This window comes from Panthera uncia, chromosome B1 (assembly GCF_023721935.1).
Source record: "Panthera uncia isolate 11264 chromosome B1, Puncia_PCG_1.0, whole genome shotgun sequence".
In the NCBI taxonomy this organism is placed as follows: domain Eukaryota; kingdom Metazoa; phylum Chordata; class Mammalia; order Carnivora; family Felidae; genus Panthera; species Panthera uncia.
The window spans coordinates 53216023-53236320 of NC_064811.1; positions in this window are offsets into that span (position 1 = coordinate 53216023).

The window sequence follows — 20298 nt, forward strand, 5'->3', positions numbered from 1 at the left end:
GAGCTAGATGGGGCCAAACTTCGTAAAACTCCCTACGCCACCAGGCCCTAGGGATACAATGTCATCCATATAGTTAGTTTCTTTCTCTCTTATCAGAATTTTAGGGATGGAAATTCAAGGCAAAATTAAAATTTTCATAAGTTAAACTGTTGGTTGATTAAGTAGATCATATTAGACATTATTCTCTGAAAAATCATCTCATGAATCTTTTAATCACATATTGATACTATAAAATGGGGGGTAAATAGTATTCTCCACTTGGCATATAGAGGAACTGAGAGATATAAAACTTAATTAGATGGTACTTAGACTTATAAATCAGTGAAAAACCCAGAATTGAATCCAAGTGGTGTTTCTATTCATATTGTCTATTCAGAGAACCAAATGGCATCCTTTACATTTCAGAAAGAACAATAAATCAACCTCAGTTTCCTTCACAATCTCTGGGTAGTATAAATTCAGTATTCCAAAATGAAAAAAGCACCTTAGATTAAAATATCAATATAACTGTCTTCTGAAGAATCAAATAAAATATTAAATCTAAAATAAGTTTGTTTATACTGACAAGCTCAGTAAAAAATATCAAAGTCAGTTTGTCTAAGCAATAAACCTATGAAAATCAAGTTGCCAGACATAAATGCTTATGGGTGACATTGTCTATTACTATAGTGCCAAACAAATATCGATGAAAACTAGACAATACGTTTAGACCATGAAATGTAATGATTCAGCGTGCTAACTTTCTCTACCACCTTTTAAACATTTTTTTTCTTTTAACCGTGAAACCCAATGAAGACAGACTCCTGGGAAAGACACCAGTCTTGATTTACAATTTACCTATTCACTGAAGGGCTAACAATTCTTGCTATTCTTTCATCGTTGCCCTGCAAGATCTCAAGTGTGCTCAGCTTTGAGAACAGTTTGTGCAAAGAAAAGATAATCATGTCTGGTGTCTGGCTTATACTGGGTTCTCCCAGAAGCTCTACTGTGAGATTAGGATTTATGTGCAAGTAGTTTATTGAGGTGAACATCTCAGGAGAGTAGGGAAGTGAGGCAAAGAAGGGAAGAAAGCCAATATAGGGTGTTTCATAAGCAGGTGAACACTGTGGACAACTAGGATTCAGTCTGGCTTTGTACTTTTGGCAGAGGGTGAGAAATATGTCCTAGAGTTTTACAATGGGAGGAAAGAGAGAGCTGGAGTACTTATATACCAATTCCCATTTGTAATTCATGGGCAGCTGGGGGCGGAAGGGGGGTAGTCATTAGTAGTTAACTCCCTAGTGTTTCTGGCTTGCCTTGACTCAGACCTGTGGAGTCAGAAAAAACCTTTAGAATAAAACCTGAAGGCATTTGCATTAACAAGGCTGTGAACGCCAGAGGGATAGAGCTGGGAAACCTACAGCATCTTCTAGTAGTTCTTAACCTCAGATGTAGACTAGACTAATAAGTACAGCATGGTCATCAGTCTTTATCACTTAACTTCCTAGACCCTTTGGTGTGCAATCCCTTTGATATTTACATAGGGCAGGGATTCTCAATGACCCTACTGGCACCATATGTCATGGCCAATTGTAAGATGTGTAGCACTAATGTATTACTAGTAAGAGTTCGGTTACCAAAATTTGAAAATAATTAACCTTTTTAATGAATTTAAATAACCCCCAGGTTATTCTTTTTGATCCATCCATCTACATCCCTGGATTGGTACGTTTCTTAACAAAAAGTGAAGAATGGAGTGAGCATTTGTACTCTGACATGCTTATAACCAAGAGTCTACCTCATGTACCCCACAAACTGTAGTGCCTCGCTCATATAGACAAATCTTTACTCTGTATTTTATGGATTAAAACAGTTTAGAATCTGGTATAGGCAGCAATCCATCTCATATATATTCCTTCTGAGTAAAGGACTTGCACAGGACATGCCAAACACAAATCCTCAAAGAGTTTGAGGCATATTCTCTCTCTTTTTGTGGAAAAGTTTAACTTCCATGAGAAATTTAGTTAGATGTCTGATCAAGTACTTTCCAAATGGCATGCAATAATCCAGATTGCAAATAACATTCAAAATTAGAAAAGATTGGCATGTTACCACATCCGGGTTTAAAGTCAGTCATGAAGAAGTAAAGTGCTTTATAATTTTAGCCACCCAGAAGAACAAAGAGAGAGTATATATGGTCTAGAACATCAAATAAAATGTTCTCAAAGCAGAATTTGTTAAATTTTTTAGCATGTCTGAGGTTGCTGTAAGAATGCAAGTATGTGTGTTTCAGTGCATTTTAAAGTGGAATCAGAGTAGAATCTGTCCGAGAGAACATCATTAGGAAAGATATTAATTATTGATTCGACACTTTGAATGTTGAGTACTGTGCTAATAAAAAAAAAAAAAAAAAAACCTCTTGCCATTACAGATCTTAATTCATACAGTCAGAATATGCATATCAAATTTTAAATACTAGAAAAGGCATCAGAAAACTGTATATAATTATTTTGAAATGACAGGTTGAGAAATAAGTGCCAGAAGTTCATAAGAGGACCTCATCATTATTGATGACTTGGTTGAGACAACAGAGATTGAACTCAACCCGAAAGGTAAAGTTTGGATAGGATCAAACAACCATCAGGTTAAGGACAGAAGACAGAAGCAGTGAGTAGAGAGACCTGAGACTACTTAGAACAGTTTCTCACATAATGATTATTGATGTAGTAGACATTCAATGAATAATTCAGTATTCAATAGTTCACTATTGAGAACTCAGTAAATCACTATTATTTTTAAGCATTTATAACAACCATCAAAAGGACAGAGCTATGAATTTGAGATTCATTGCATCTCTGCATTCTGTTTAATGTTTGTATCAATTTTTCCCAAGCATCAGACAGTAGGTCACCAATTAAAGGATTTAATGATACTAAATGTTGAAAATTGTTTCTTAAAAACCATTAGGAGGAAAGAAAATGTCTTTGTAAAAAAAAACTATTGTGAATAATCCTTTTCTATATTATTAAAGGCTTAATTTTCAATTCAATCCAGATTTGAGTTTTTCTGAATAGTAAAGACCTAGACAATAGTCAAAATCTTGTCTCTTCTATCATTCTATCCACTCAATAAGAAGACATCAGAAAAAAATGCTATGTTTAAGGGCATTATGAGACCACCCACACAAAATAATTTGGGCAAAATTGTCTCCAAAGGAATTGTTTCAAAAGGTCATTTATTCATAACTTTGCAGAAATACCTCACTGAGGTCCTTGTAAACTTCCCTGATAACGTGAGTTTCTTGAGACCACAATTATAGATAAAATTTAATGGGTTTTAAAAAATGTTATATAACAAACATTTTTATGAGCTTTATGTATATCCCCATATATTCCTTACAATAACCCTTGGAGGTAAGGGATATTATTATCCCCATTTTACAAATGAGGAAGACTAAACTACAAAACGGTTAAGAAATTTGTCCAAGGTTTCAAAGATATTAAGATTTGAACCCAAGATGTTTAAGGAGCATTCCTACATTTAATATTAAGAGTTATAATAACTTTTAATATCCTTGTCTATTAATTATAATATCAATATCATTTCTGGATCTGTTGGGGTTTTTTTGACTAATTTTCTTCCTCATTATGGATCATATTTTTCTGCTTCTTTACATGACTGATAACCTTTTATTGGATATCATACAATATGAATTTTGTCTTGATAGACATTTTTATATTCCTTTAACTCTTAAGTTTCATTCTGGGATTCTATTACATTTTTTGTAAATAGTTTCAGCCTTTTGAGGCTTACTTTTATGTGTTGTTAGACAGGACCAGAGTAACCTTTAGTCTAGAGCTAATTTTACCCTACCAATGATGCAATGCCCTATGAGTACTCTAACCCCAGGCCATTTATAATGAAAATTTTTCCAGTTTGACTGGTGACAATATGAAATAGCTCTGATCCTGTGTGAGGACTGACAGCTCTCCTGTTCATTCATTTCTCTGGGTGGTTCTTTACCCTCCCTTACATCATATTCTCACATTCCTTCACCAATTAGTATTCCTTTAAAGACTTAGGGAATCCTTCGCATCTCTGTAGAACTCACTCTGCATAGCTCTTTCCGACCACTGTTCTGCCTTGAAAACTCTAAACCATTTAGGCCTTCCTCAATTCCTAGCACTGTCTCATCAACTCCAGGGCACCACTGGCTCTGGTTGGGTTTCCTTTGCTTCTGCTGCCACCTGGAAACTTTAAAAACGAAAGGAGAGGGGTGCCTGGTGGCTCGGTAGGTTGGGCTACCAATTTCAGCTCAGAGTATGATTCTGTGGTTTGTCAGTTCTCTATGCTGATAGCTTGGGGCCTGGACCCTGCTTCGGATTCTGTGTGTCTCTCACTCTGCCCCTCCTGGCTTGCATTCTGTCTCTCTCTCAAAAATAAATAAACATTTTTAAAAAATGAAAAAAAAAATAAAAATGAAAGGAGAAACATTTTAGAGCTCACTTTGTTTGAATCCCTTTTCTCAGGAATCATTTTTCTTTGTTGCTTTCAAATTCTGCAAACCTTTTTTTTCCCCTCTCTTTTCTCTTTTCCATTCTTTCTTTCATTCTCTTTCCGTTTTTTTTTTTTTTTCAGTTGTTTCATATAAGACGGTAAACCCAGCCCCTACTACTCCATCTTAACCACAAGTGGAAAGGTTTTGCTAGAGGAACTCATTTCCTAAGGTCTAATCCCATACATCGTTCAACTAGCGATAAGCATCTAAGTCATCTGATATGAAATGTGATAAAAGTAAGTAGTAGGATTCATAATTGTTGCCATCCTTCACGTAAGTCAGGTTATGAGTGGGAAACAGATGGTATGCTCACATTGGATGATTTTAGGAGAAGTTAATAAGGGGGGAATTTAGCAAAGTATGGGCATTATTTAGGAAAAACAACAGGGATGGTGCACTATCTTAAGATTACTAACAGAAGGGGAGCTGTTGCCACCCTAGACCTGAAAGTGGAAGAATAGAACAATGAAAAATAATTATCCTTGAGAGAAGCTGTAGAAGTCAATACAGAAATGCAGCCAACCTAAATTATCTAACAAAAAAGGTTTAGGTCAATATAAACCCTGACCTCACAGTAATCCTACCTTCAAGATCTCCTGCCAAAGCCTTCTATTGATCCCAAGCAGAAGTTGGAGGTCAAAGGAGTCATTTGATCTTCTATATGGGTCAGTTTCAAGAATGATTGGTGCAGAATAGAGAATTCATGAAGAGATTTAATCTGGAAAGACACAGGAAGATTTCTAGGACATTCCACCATAGTAAGCATAGTAAACTAGGACATTCCACCATAGCACACATAGGAAAAGATGATGTGTACATTATTATCAACTCTAAGAGCTGATGAACATGAGTAAAAGGAAATAAAATGGTCATGTCACATTCACATTGAATATCACCACAATAAAATATGGTGACTATGTTAGCATGTCTATATAGATGATATCTTTACAAATATCCACAGTAGTCAGATAATTATACACACAGGAAATCTGAATAAGATCAGTAAGCATCACAATCAATTTAACCACTTAATCATTATTTTAATAGTGGTTTAGTAAGTAGTTGCTAACCTATCATTCATCAAGTATTTCTACATGCTCAGCATTATACCAAGAAATAGGAGCATATGAGAAAGCAAAATATGTGGTTGTTATGGTCAAGGGCTTTACAATATACTTTGGAAAACAAAACATGCATGCAACTAAGTAATCAATTAAACACACACACAAACATATACACGAGGTTTTGTTATCTAGAGATAAATGATATAAAGATGTTCATATGATGGTCATGTAAGGAAACAGCAATTACAACGACAAAAAAGGACAGGTAACTTAATAAGGGCTGTTACCCTTCCCTGCTACAACAGCAGAGAGGCAAGCATGGCAAACTCTAAAAAGAATCCTGTCATGATTCCATCATAGCCCAAGTTTTATAGCAAGAAGCTTAGCACTACTAATAAACTGGTAATGACAGTGAGATGAAGAGGGCTTTGCCTCCAATACAAAATTAAAATATTATCTGTACTAAACTGTTTTAATAACTGAAAATACCAGAAAAGAGGTGGGAAGGCTCTAAATTATTGTGATCAAAGCTCACTGTGCCAACATAAAAGAAAATTCTCGAAGCACCATTGGTATCAATTATTGAAAACAAATTTTTAAAGTTTTGCATTTATACTTCAATAAATTGAGATTCCTCAACCACAGAATTTCAGAATCACAATATAAAAGGACCATCATAGAATGAAATATATGTAGATACTTAATTTGCAATTTAGAGGAATTTATAAATTTATATACTGCTTTCTTATAAAATTTGGATGATGTAGAATTTCTTACTGGCTTTGCTCTTTGTTGTTGGAGCCCTGTTACTAATGACCTTCGATTTCTTGATATCTCCTCCACTCAATAAAAATGTCCTATTACTTAGCTTTTACAAATATATATGTTATATATATATATAATAAATAATAATAATAATAATATATATTAATATATAATATATATAACAAATAATATTAAATAAAATAAATAATAATAATGTATAATAAATAAATATATAATATATATAATAATAAATAATGAATACTGATGAGTGGTGTTCACACAAATAGGTGCAAAAAAACAAACTGTAGCACAAAGAGAAAAATGCCAAAGCATATTAGACTATTCATCGGTTTTTTTTTTTTAAATGTTTTTATTTATTTTTCAGACAAAGAGAGACAGAGCATGAGCAGGGGAGGGGCAGAGACAGAGGGAGACACAGAATCAGAAGCAGACTCCAGGCTCTGAGCTGTCAGCACAGAACCCAACGCGGGGCTCCAACTCATGGACTGTGAGATCATGACCTGAGTTGAAGTCTGACGCTTAACCGACTGAGCCACCCAGGCGCCCCAAGGTTATTCATCAGTTTTTAACATGCCTTTGACAAAAAAATAAATAAAACTGATAACATAAATTAGGAAAAGTATCTTAGTTTTAGAAATCAGGAGCAAAATATCTTAAATTGAATTAAAAATCATATTTCAAATTTGCCTTTCCATTAAAGGGTCCCCAAAGGCCAAATTGATAAGGCATAGAACAATTCCTCTGTCAAAGAGCTATTCTGACTTACTTGGCATTGATTAGAAACCTGATCCCCACATAGGTATTTCAGAACCATGCAAGCATCAAATAAATGTGGTGATGTAATTTACATAATCAGGAGGCAAATGGTTAGTTTTTACCTAGTAGAACTGCCTTCTGACTTGCCTCTGTTTCTTTTGTCTTTCAGAGTTTAGTTCATATCTATCACTTCTGGTCTATAGTTTTAATTAATAACTGAAGTGACACTTTATGTCACGTCATGAGTTCTTTGGATCTACCCAGAGCTATTAAATAGTCATGCTGCTTTCTCTTTATTTGTTGATGTGAAGCCATTGGAAACCATTGGAATTCTTTCTCAATCAAGCACAGGTACATCAGGGACTATGTAAAAAAATGAAAGACCATTTTAGAAATGTTCAGTTAGTACCAACTCAGAAATTCTGACCTAATCCATTACATTGTGAAATTTGGATGAGGAGATACTATCATTAAAGTCCCAAATTTTCTGGGTGACTCACAGATACATTGAAATGAAAAACTCAGTTTTAAATAGCTTACAACATGACCTTCACAGATATTTGACTTAAGAAAGGAATTAAGTGAAGCAATTCACTTAATTTAGCAATTTGTGAAAGCAATTTGTGAAATCTTTCTGTTCTATAGAATTAAAAACAAAAACAAAACATGAGAAATCTCCCTTGAACCAAATAATTTTGCTTTCCAAGTGCACAGAATATAAGTTGCTTGCTCAAAGACATAAAGGATGCCATTAAAAAATCAAGAAAAAAATCCTGTTAACTATTCCAAATTGATTTCTATTGTTTTCTTAAATAGAGAATGGATAAAATCTCTCTTTATATATAACATTATGTGGAAATCTTAAAAACAACAAAAACTGAATAACAAAGAAAGAAGAGAGAAATATGCTACTCTAATTCTTTAAGGTTTTACCTAATATTCCCTAATAACCTGAAATAATTAAGCTATCTTAACTGAGAAATTATTAAAAATAAAATTTGCGGATCTTAAGCATTTTTAATGGAATTAGACATAAACATTTTATCATTTTTTTAATGTTCATTTTTAAGAGAGAGAGAGAGAAAACATGAGTGGAGTAGGGGCAGAGAGAGAGGCAGGCAGAGAATCCAAAGCAGGCTCCATGCTGTCAGCACAGAGCCCCCTGTGGGGCTTGAGCTCTTGAGCTGTGAGATCATGACCCAAACCGAAACCAAGAGTCAGACACTTAACTGACTGAGCCACCCAGGTGCCCCAAACATAAGCATCTTCTAAAGGAAGTTTGTTCTTTACAAGATACCAGTGGTTCATTGGATCTGACTCAAGTTGATCAAAGCTTTTCCCTAAATATATTAACTTTTCTGTTTACCTTTTAAAACTGGTTAAAGAGGACTTCCGTGATGGCAATCCAAGTTTTCTCTTCCACCCATATTTTTGCCTATGTAAAAAATGTATTAGAAAGTCTTAGAAAAGATTTAAGATTAGGGGTAATAAACATACTTAACCTGTTTTCAATTACTGCCACCCTCTTAAAAGGGTAATTATTGAAAGTGGGACTACATTAATTTTTTTAAAGAAATCACTTTATTTCATTTTATGTAAAGCTTTAACTTTCACCAGAAACTGAAAGCCATCCATTCCATAAGATTAAAAGCAAGTGGTAAGTGTTTTCTAAGTCACTATAAATGATCTCCTTAAGGGGGAAAAAGACGATAAAGAAGAAGGAAAAAATACTACCAAGCAATGAGCTAGAATAATGGACTCTCAGAACAGGGAACATCAGACACTTGTTAAAACTATAAATTGAGATGCTGCATTATTCACTTTCTGTGCAACCACACATATATTTGAACTGCTATTTGTAAGTGGGTGGTTCCATAGTGAGACCGTATAATGTGTAAAGATATTTAAGCAATTTATCAGTGATATTAAGAAGTATTATTTAATGTGCTGCAGAATACTATAAATTGCACATGGTAACACTCTCATAAATTGGACTTAGAATAATAATCTGTATACTAATGGAGCAATGACTTTCTAAGAAAAAGAAAGTACTTTGAAGATCTCCATTGTTCTTAAAACCATGCTATATCTCAGCCTCCACAGAAAATTAAATAGCCACTGCTTTTAAAGTTATGTATATCACCTTGAAACAATAGTAAGCAAACAGGAAACAAAAGTAGCAAATGTGAACAAAGTTTGAAATCTATACTATAGAAAAACAAAACAGACCTCATTTGTCAAAATTTGGAGGTGTGGAATGTTCAGCATATTTCTCAATGATAAGCCCAGCAAACAGGACACACAATCAAAACTACCTCTTTTTCCTTTGAAAAGGTCCTCAAGCCCATGTCTTGAATAGCTCCTTTATTCCCCAAACTTAATGTGCTTAAAATCTATCCCACCTATACAGTGTTTAAGGGTTTTATGTTGTTTCAGTAATTATTTTCACAGTGGCATCTCCCCAGTGAGTTGCTAACAAAAAATCCACAGAGAAAGGTCTGCTTAGAAGGAATGAAATTCCACAGTACAACATGCCATTGAATGAACAGGCACTCCGAATAGATTTTATGCAGATAATGTACTCGCTGCATTTTTTCTTCCATTTAAACCACATTTGTCTGAAAAGTCAGCTCTATTAGGGGGCAGGTGTTTCTTTGCTTTCATCCCTTGTTTCTTAAGAAAGAAAAAAAGATGTAGTTTATAAGCTGTCTAGTTGTTACCCCTTTGGGTTCTTCCAGAATAATTCCAAAAGGATATAAACTATAATATCTACATATAACTAGAATATCTATCTTTCAATCAATTATATCTATCTATCATCTATCTATCTATCTATCTATCTGTCACCTAAGATATGAAAGGAAGCACAGAAAGCATAGCTACTGAGGAAAGCATGGCCTCTGAGGGAAATCAATTTAATAGTGAATAGAATAAAATAGAGCTGAACAGTGGTATTAGATGATCTCCTTCCTAACTTTCATTTCTATAAGTTGCTCAGCTAAAACTCAAACTCCCTAGACATTGAAAGTCTGGTGTTTTAAGTTTCATACTTTGGTAAACCACTTAAATGCATAAACTGATGATATCATTTTCCAAAGCTACTAACAAAATAATATTTGAGCAAATTATGACTAAGGTAGAATTTTATATGAAATTACTAAGAGAATGTTCCAGTTATAAGGAACAGTTAGGCTAATGTTTTGGCTTTGATGACTGGACCTGAGAACGCCACGTTTTGAAGGCAAGGATCAGGAACCAAAGCTCATCTATAGCCTAGACAGTAAAATTTGGCCTAATTCAACAGATTTTACTGCTCCCCATTTACATTACAAATTGAATGAGATAAATACTGTTAGAGTGAACCTCCTTTCTCCTGACTTTATTTCAGCTTAGAGAAACATCAATTAGTTTAACTCTCTTATCATTTCTCTACCCCATAATACAATCCTTCAACAGGGAGAAATATATTTCACTTGGGTAAATTTGGGAATGGACTCTGGGAATTCCAAGTTTAATCAGTTTCTTCTTTCTCTCTCTTCCTTCCTTCCTTCTTTCTTTCCTTCCTTCCTCCTTCCTTTTTTCCTTTCTTCTTTCTTTTACTGTTCTTTTTTTTTTTTTTTTTTTTTAATCTTTTCCCTATATGCCTGCCCATGAACATTTTCTTTGGTCCTCCAAGCTACAGGAAATGTTCAATGAAAAAGGCTTTGCCCTTGCCCGAAAGGCCTTGGATTTGTCCAGCACTGCTTTGGATCAGTCTGTATACATGGTTTAACATTAGGAAGCACATTTTGGTCACACATATGTCCAGTTCTTCAATATTTCTAGAACAATAAAAGTGACATTCCCTCTACCACCACCATCTATTTGTCTTTTTTTGGTCTATCTATTAATAGAACTCATGTGAAAGATAAAGGAACTCATGTGAAAGATGCTAAGAACTCATGTGAAAGATAAAGGAATATTTTTGTATTGACCTTCTCAAGTGCCAATAAATATGCTATCTTAAAACTAATTTATTTTTTTAAATGTTTTGTTGTTTTTCTTTAACTTTTTAACTTTGTTTATTTTGAGAGAGACAGAGAGAGAGAGAGAGCATGAATGGGGGAGGGACAGAAAGAGGTAGAGAGAGAATCCCAAGAAGGCTCCATGCTGTCAGCATAGACCCTAAGTGGGGCTAGGACCCATGAACTGTGAGATCAGGACTTGAGCTGAAATCAAGAGTAGGTCATTTAACCAATTGAGCCACCCCTTAAAACTAATTTAAATAATGAAATAGATGTAGCCCAAGAAATAAGAAACTTTGGGTTCTTAAAAACCGACTAAAGGTAATATTTAAACATGATACTTTTTTTTTTTTTTGGAAAATATAGAAATTTTTGAAAAACAAGATCTATTTATAAAGGGGAGACAGTAATTCCAGCCAGAATTTTTAGACAGGCATGAATGAGGAGGGATATAGCAGATACTGGCCACACCCTCTGGTCCCCCCACCCCCTCAGGGTTAACAGCCACAGCTTTAGAACCACCTCTAAAGGGCTAACAAAACAAGAAAAGTCTAGCCACAGAGCTGCCTCAGAAGCCACAAAGGGACTTCAAGAGCTGAGCATGGGCACATAAGGTGCAACTTGCCCTTAAGTTCACAGCAAAAGTTCATTAGAAATATACAATACATAAATAAGTACAATTATAACAGAATGTATCATGGGTAGGCACATTTGCAGAAGCCAAAAGGTTATATAACCAACAGCTGTCAATCAAAGCCAAATTTACATATGCAGAAAGCAAGCTCAAAATGATGCAGCTAGAGCTTTTGGGGCCAATGCTACTCTTGCTTTCGTAGTGGACAACTTGTACTCTTGAAAGTGTACTACACTTATCTACTCAATAAACTCTACCTCCCCATTCTGGTCTGGGATCTCCCATTCTTTGGTGAATCTGGTACAAGAACCAGGCAACCTGGTAACAGAAAGATCTGCAAGATGATAATGCTTTTAATTCTGCTTGCTTGTATACTGTAACTTTTAGATGTTTTTATTCAAAAAAGAAATTTCCCCTTTCTTATAAAAAGGGTGGTGGAAGGCATGGATGTAACATTGAATGCACGTGCTAACAATAAAAGCAGATGTCATAGACACTGTACTAGGAAACTTTGTTTCAGTCCTATTCTTAATGACTAGTTCTCAGGGGCTACCAGTAACCCTGTAACCAGGGTTAAATTTTAGTTAAATTTAGACTTATCACAGTAAATCAGATTTGGAACCAAAAGGTTAGGTCTGTTCTTTTTGTTTGTTTGTTTGTTTTTGTTTGTTTTCAGTCTGTTCAGTTTTAACAAGGTGTGTCTTCAAAATAAAGAGGCATGTGGATTAATTACAAATTCACTTATATGGCTGTGCACATTCAACAGGTATCTAACAGACATGACTCTCCATTTTGGCAATAGTGGGGAAATTGAAACAGAGGAATATGAAAAAAGATATTATTAATTAAGGATGTATGCCTTAAAATTTTCTTGCAGTTCAGAAATACTTTGCTTATTCTAGCTTCAAGAAGAATGCTGGTGCAATTTTGATTGGGATTGCATTGAATGTGTAGAGTGCTTTGGGTAGTATTGACATAAACCTCTCTGACCTCAGCCGCAGCAATTTCTTACTTGACACATCTCCCAAGGCAAGGGAATTAAAAGCAAAAATGAACTATTGGGACTTCATGAAGATAAAAACCTTCTGCACTGCGAAGGAAACAGTCAACAAAACTAAAAGACAACCGACGGAATGGGAAAAGATATTTGCAAATGACATATCGGACAAAGGGCTAGTATCCAAAATCTATAAAGAACTCACCAAACTCCACACCTGAAAAACAAATAATACAGTGAAGAAATGGGAAGAAAACATGAATAGACACTTCTCTAAAGAAGACATCCGGATGGCCAACAGGCACATGAAAAGATGCTCAATGTCGCTCCTCATCAGGGAAATACAAATCAAAACCACACTCAGATACCACCTCACGCCAGTCAAAGTGGCTAAAATAAACAAATCAGGAGACTATAGATGCTGGAGAGGATGTGGAGAAATGGGAACCCTCTTGCACTGTTGGTGGGATGCAAACTGGTGCAACCACTCTGGAAAACAGTGTGGAGGTTCCTCAAAAGATTAAAAATAGATCTACTCTATGACCCAGGAATAGCACTGCTAGGAATTTACCCAAGGGATACAGGAGTACTGATGCATAGGGGCACTTATACCCCAATGTTTATAGCAGCACTTTCAACAACGGCCAAATCATGGAAAGAGCCTAAATGTCCATCAACTGATGAATGGATAAAGAAATTGTGGTTTATATACACAATGGAATACTACTTGGCAATGAGAAAGAGTGAAATATGGCCTTTTGTAGCAATATGGATGGAACTGGAGAGTGTTATTCTAACTGAAATAAGTCATACAGAGAAAGACAGATACCATATATTTTCACTCTTATGTGGATCCTGAGAAACCTAACAGAAGACCATGGGGGAGGGAAAGGGAAAAAAAAAAAGTTAGAAAGGGAGGGAGCCAAACCATAAGAGACTCTTAAAAACTGAGAATAAACTGAGGGTTGATGGGGAGTTGGAGGGAGGGGAGGGTGGGTGATGGCATTGAGGAGGGCACCTGTTGGGATGAGCACTGGGTATTGTATGGAAACCAATTTGGAATACATTTCTTAAAAAAAAATACTTTGTTTAATATTTTCAATATATTTGAAACAGTTTGATCTCTCAAGGAAAATTTTAGCATAAACATTAACAATCACAGTAAGACTTATGAAGTAATAACGTGATAACAGTTTTAGCAGACCAACAAAGACAAAAATACCATAAATGTTATATTTTGATAAGATTATTGTCTGTTTTTTTTTTATATGTCATGAGATAAGAATCTGGCTTTAGGTCTATACCTGTTAAATAATCAAATACTTTGAAAAACATCCCATATTAACTATTTTATGTTGGACATGCATACCATATGTAAATGATTAAAATATTCATTTTAATATTAATTTGTTTAAAATTTAATATAATTTTAAAGTATTTTAAATATTTATAAAATAGTAATCAGAAATTAACAGCCTACATACTGATTGGTGATTCTGGGTTTCTGTGGAAAATTATATATGCATAGTTATTCAATATATATGTGATGAATTGAATTGGATACAGAGGAGGAACAGAATAATTATGGCAAGGGAAGGGAAAATTGACAGGAAATTACATACAAACTAAATCATAAAAGATCGGTTAAGTAAGTCTCATTGAGCAGTTTATGTGATAAAGTAGACTTGACGGAGATGAAAAAGTGAAAGGGTTATCCCAGATATAATGTCATGGTCAAAGACATGGATACATGAAATTTCAATGACTCTTAGGAAAGCAGCAAATAGGAGGGGTAAGGGGTATGGGAGGTCATGGTAGAAGATGGTACAAGTAGGATGGCACTAGGAAGTTTGGATTTGGGACTGGAGGAAACAGAAGCCCATCAAAGCTTTCTCATATGGGCAGTGACAACCAAATCTATAATTTAGGTATGTAACAATAATAGCATAAAGAGAATTATGAGAAATAGTGAGTATCAGCTTGGTTGTATGAGTTAAAAGTTGGTTTTAAGTCTAAATTTGTCAAGAGACTAGAGGCAGGGAAATAAAAGGCTCATATAATCACCCATGCAAGAGACAATAAAAGTCTACTGATCTAGTGATAGTGGAAATATTGAAGAATGGAACATGTTAAGTAGACATTTCAAGGAAGAATCGACACAACATTGATTGGATTATTATATAGAGAAAAAATCAAAGGTAACATACAATTGTAAATTATGTAATTGAGAACACAAACAATAGGCATCATAATTTCTGTGGGCTTAAATACTCCAGTGGTTTTAAATGATCTCCGAAGGATTTATTCAATATTTTCAGGTGACTTTCTTAATGCTTATATTTCATCATCCATGATCATTTAAAATCAATTTACATGTTCTGATTTCTCCAATACCTCTATCATTGTACTGGAAATAGAGTTTGTATTTCCTAAGGTCATAAAAGAAAATGAGGCAAAAATTTGCATTTATAATCTTTGACAACCCATGAAAGTAATAATTATAACTATCATGATAGTTATTACTTACATGACACTGATCTGTAAGGCAATGTTCTATAGGCTTTGTTATATTAATTTGCTTACTTCTCAAAATAATCCTATGAGCCCATTTACAGATACATAAAGAAACTGAGGCATAAACTATGGTTAGGTAACTAGTTTTTTGCCCAAGTCCCAAAAGCTGGTAAGTGGCACAGTTAAGATATGAACATGTATGATCTGGCCCCAGTGCCCATATTCTTAATCACTACAGGGTGCAAGACGTTAATTAGTATTTCACTTAAGTAACCTCCAATAGTGTTCCATTCAACATAGTTCTACACCCCCTCAAATAAGCAAAAAACAATACTATCCCTAGTCATAAATAATGTAATAGAAAAAAACACTGTCTATAATAGTAATAAAGTTGAAAGATATATAAGAAGAAACCTAGCAAGAAACATACAAAAATGTAGAAAACTATAAATTGTTAATGAAAAATATGAAACATGGGTTGAATAAGTAGATATGCTATGTTTATAGACAAAGTATAATAAACTCAGTATTTTGAAATGCCAATTTTCCAATAGTAAATCTGTAAGTTCCATATAATGTCAGTGAAAATCCTAGAATATTTTTTAACAGAATTTGAAATACTGATTCTGAAATTCATATATTTGAGTAATGCCACCAGAAACTATGAACACAATTCTAAAGAATAAAAATAAGGTAGAGCAAATTGCCTTACAAGTTATCAAAACTTATTAATTAAGGTGGTATACTGACACAGAAAGAGACAAATAGATCAATGAAAAAAAACCAAAGCAAATACATTCTAATGCTAATATGGAAATTTGAAATATGGTATGACATTAAAATTATTTAATAAATGTTTTGTTACAAGTGAATTGTCACAAAGAAAAAAATATATACTGATACCTGAATATACTATAAACAAAAAAAAATTGCTAAGGGAGTAAATATTTAAAAGCAAAATTATTAAAATATAAGGTAAACCTACATGATCTTTGTTCCAGGTGGTTATTTCTTTAAAAAGATACAAAAAAACATAGCCTTGGAGTAAATCATTATTAAATTTGATTAATTCAATTGTATTTAATTTATATAAATTTTTGAAAAAATGAAGGAATTATACATAAAATTGAAATATTTGAATAGACTTACAGAAAAAGTTGACTACATAAACATTGAAGAATTAGTTTTCAGAAACTTAAAAAAAACACACACAAATCAAAATTACAGGACCCCATAGAAATTATTGCCTGGAATTAAGACCAGTCAGTTCACACATGCACACACACAGACAACACCACAATAAAAAATAACATGGTAAAATATCTTTCTGTAACTCTAGCATCCAGAGCTAAAAAACTTCTTTCACCCCCTTTACAATCTTTCTAGAACAAGGCACCATTATTTTTTGTCAGGCTCATAGCTGTAGCCTCTCAACTCATCTACCAGTACCTATGCTTCTCCTCTTCTGTCTACTCTCAATATAACAAAGAGGTCTCATGAAATTAAGGGTTAGATTAAGACAATTCTGAACAAAACCTGTGCTTTCTTCATCTCAATTTGAGTTAAAGCCTTTCAACACAGGGCAATTATAAATCCCATTTTGCCCAACACAGTCCTGTTTTACATTTGTTGTCCCAACCCAGTCATTAATAGGATTCCCTCATTCTTAAAAGTGTCCTGTTGGATGACCAATATATAGTTACTTGGTAAAATCCAATCCCCGTGACATCTCTTTTCTCATCTTGTGCCACTCTCCCCCCAAAACTATTCAGCATTACTGTCAATCCCTGCAAGTTCCTGTCTCAGGGCTTTTTGATTTACATCTTTTAACTTTATTTATTTGCTTGTTTGTTTATTTATATTTGAGAGAGAGAGAGAGAGCGCGCGCGCACGCGCAGGGGAGTGGGCCAGAGAGGGAGAGACAATCTTAAGCAGGTTCCACCCTCAGCACAGAGCTCCATATGAAGCTCCATCCTATGACCGCGGGGTCATGACCTGAGCCAAAAATCAAGAGTCAGACGGTCAACCAACTGAGCCATCAGGCTCCTCTACATCTTTTATTTCCTCAGCCTGGAACCCAAACATCCTTTGTCTGCATCTATTTCCTCAAAGTATTTGATAAAATTTCAACTTATCAGTTAAGAGTTATTTAATTCATAATATTTTATTTATAATAGCAATACTACTCCCCCACTTTCACGAGGTATATTCCATTCTTTAACTATGCTTTATTTTCCACCATAACTTTTACCAACCTTTGACGTATGTTCAATTTTTTTTCTCTTCCTCCATCTATCTAGAATGTAAGCACATTGAGATCAAAACTTTGTACCTGATCAGCCAAGCACTGTTACCTGAACATAATATGTACTTAACAGATATTTGTTTAATGAGAAAAAGAAAGACTAACTGTATTGCAGAATATAATGTACAATGCTGATGCTATTTACGCAAAATGGCAAAATGTTAAGACACATAAGGAAATATCCTCTGTATTTTACTATCCCACAAATACCAAAATCTTTAGTTGTTTGAGGGAAGAAGAGAGAGGAAAGATGATTTGGGAATGGTGCCTTTGGTCATTTCAACCTTTTCTAAAATACTTTCAGACATATATTAGCAAAAGATGAAGTAAATGTAGAAACTTAATAGTTTTAAATTCATAACGGTGGAAAAATTGATATGTTCATATTTTTCATAATTTTCTGCATTTTTTGTTTCTTTAAAATATTATATGTATCAATTATTATCCCTTGTTGAATAGCAGACAACCATGATTTTATCATTCACTAGCTAATTCTTTATAAAGTCTTCCATAAAATGCAAATTGATTCAAAGAACACGTTTCTTAAACCAATATGCCCCTTTGAATATTATGTTTAATGAAAAACATTGACGCTGAAAATCGTAAACTAGAAGCAAACAAATGACGTTCCAGGGTATTATATCTTCTATAACATAACTGAAAAAGTATTCTTTATTTCAAATTACTTTAGCCATTTTTATTGTTATATGCTAGAGTTTTCTTCCTGTTGTGGTCTCTCACTAGATCTCCAGTTTTGCCCCATGTCTCTCTAATCCCTACTCAGTAAGCCCCTTCTTTCTTTCCCGGAGCATAATAGGAAACTAACATTTACTGAAGTCACTCAACTCCATAGTCTTTTCCTCATCTATGTGCAATGTAACACCCTACTCCACTAATATCACAAAACCAACTGACATCTTGTTTGTGGAAAGTATCTGGTGAACTCTCTACAACACAATTCTCCAAAGATTCAGTGATGAGTTTTCTAGAGAAAAAGATATGGAAGAAAATTAAAGATAAATGTAGGTGTTAAGAGAGAGAGATTTTTCCATGTGCCTTAAATTACTAGTGAAAAAAGTAACAGGAAATTCTCAGCTGAAGATCTGCTCCCACACTATGACAAAAGCTTCTCTGTTCTTCAATTTCTTTGTCAGTAATGTATGGAAAATATGTTTCATTTGACTAAGGGAAGATAATGTATTTTAAATGATTGTTTGCAATAACAATAATAGCGTATCAAAAGGTTATATTGATGAGAACTTTTTTTGGCAACGATGAACATAGAGTCACAACTGGATACCATGACACTGCTGATAAAAATAATTTCAGCAAACCCAGAAAAGGCAAGCAGTTGTTTGGGATTCTTCAGTATCTTTCTGATACTGAAGAATCTATAAAAATCAATTGAGCAGCTCAAAAGAAATGAAAACTTTAAAGAAATTGTTTTTTGAGTATACTCACAGAAATAATGGAAGATACCAAAATTACATAGAAACAAGTACAATGTAATCAGAAACATTTCAATTGGAGGCTACATTTCCCACAAATTACATTCCATGGAAAAGGCTAAAATTATCTCTAGACATGGTGATAATATCATTCTACCCAAAAGATAAAGTAGAATCTGCTCTGTGAATGAATATCTTTTCTTTTCTTTACATTTCTTTCTTTTTTTTATTGATTTAGTTCTTTCTAGGACAAAAAAAATAGTTTTTATAGAATGAAGAAGTTATATGAAACAGAATAGATAACACACTGACAGATGATTTCCTATGCATGAAAAGAACAGTAGCCTATGTATTATTTTCTTCTTCATTTAAAATCAGTTCAAACCCAGATATATGAATAGAATACCTACCACGTTCAAGACACATCATCAAGAATAAAAGGTTTCCTTGTCTTCAAGGTATCTTGTAACTAAAACCTTACAAAATTAGAATCTATTGTCAATATGCAATGATAAGCTGTGAGTTCATATTTCTATGAATTTTTCCAACTGAAGCTTTGAATATGTCTAATTGAGCTTCATTTCCACCCAGTTTATGTCTTCAGTTTATAAAATGATTTATTTTTCTGATACCATCAGCAAAAACTATTCATTCTATCTTGTTTCTGTTACCTCCTGAATGCAAGGCATCTATTACAAGGGGCTTAGAATTTAAAAGCTTGTTAGTATGTCATTAAATCCAAGGTGCCCATGACACTGCCAGTTAATGAAAAGATTCAAAAAGATACACTGAGTGAATGAATGAATAAATGAACAGAATAAATTGTAAACTTTTATTGAAGTATTTAACACATTGATAAATGGAAAGAGAATACTTTCCAAATCAATCTAGAGATTTAATCTAATTCTAATCAACTTTCCAATGGGGATTGTTTTTATAAGTTACAAGGTAAAGTGATTCTGAACATTGTATTAAAGGAAAACAGTGAGTAATGTCTAAGATAGCATAGAGATTTTTTAGAAAGATTATTAGGAGATGTTTTCTTATATATTAAAACATAAGCTAAATCTGTAATTATAAAATGTGTTCTAGATATTAGATTAATAGCATAGAACAGGTAGCCTAATATATTAGGAATTTTGTTTATAATAATAAAGCAGCATCAATAATAAGAGTAAACAAGTTGATTTTTTAATATTGGAACAATTGGTCAATCACTTAGAAAATAATTAAATTTTTTCTTCACATCTTAT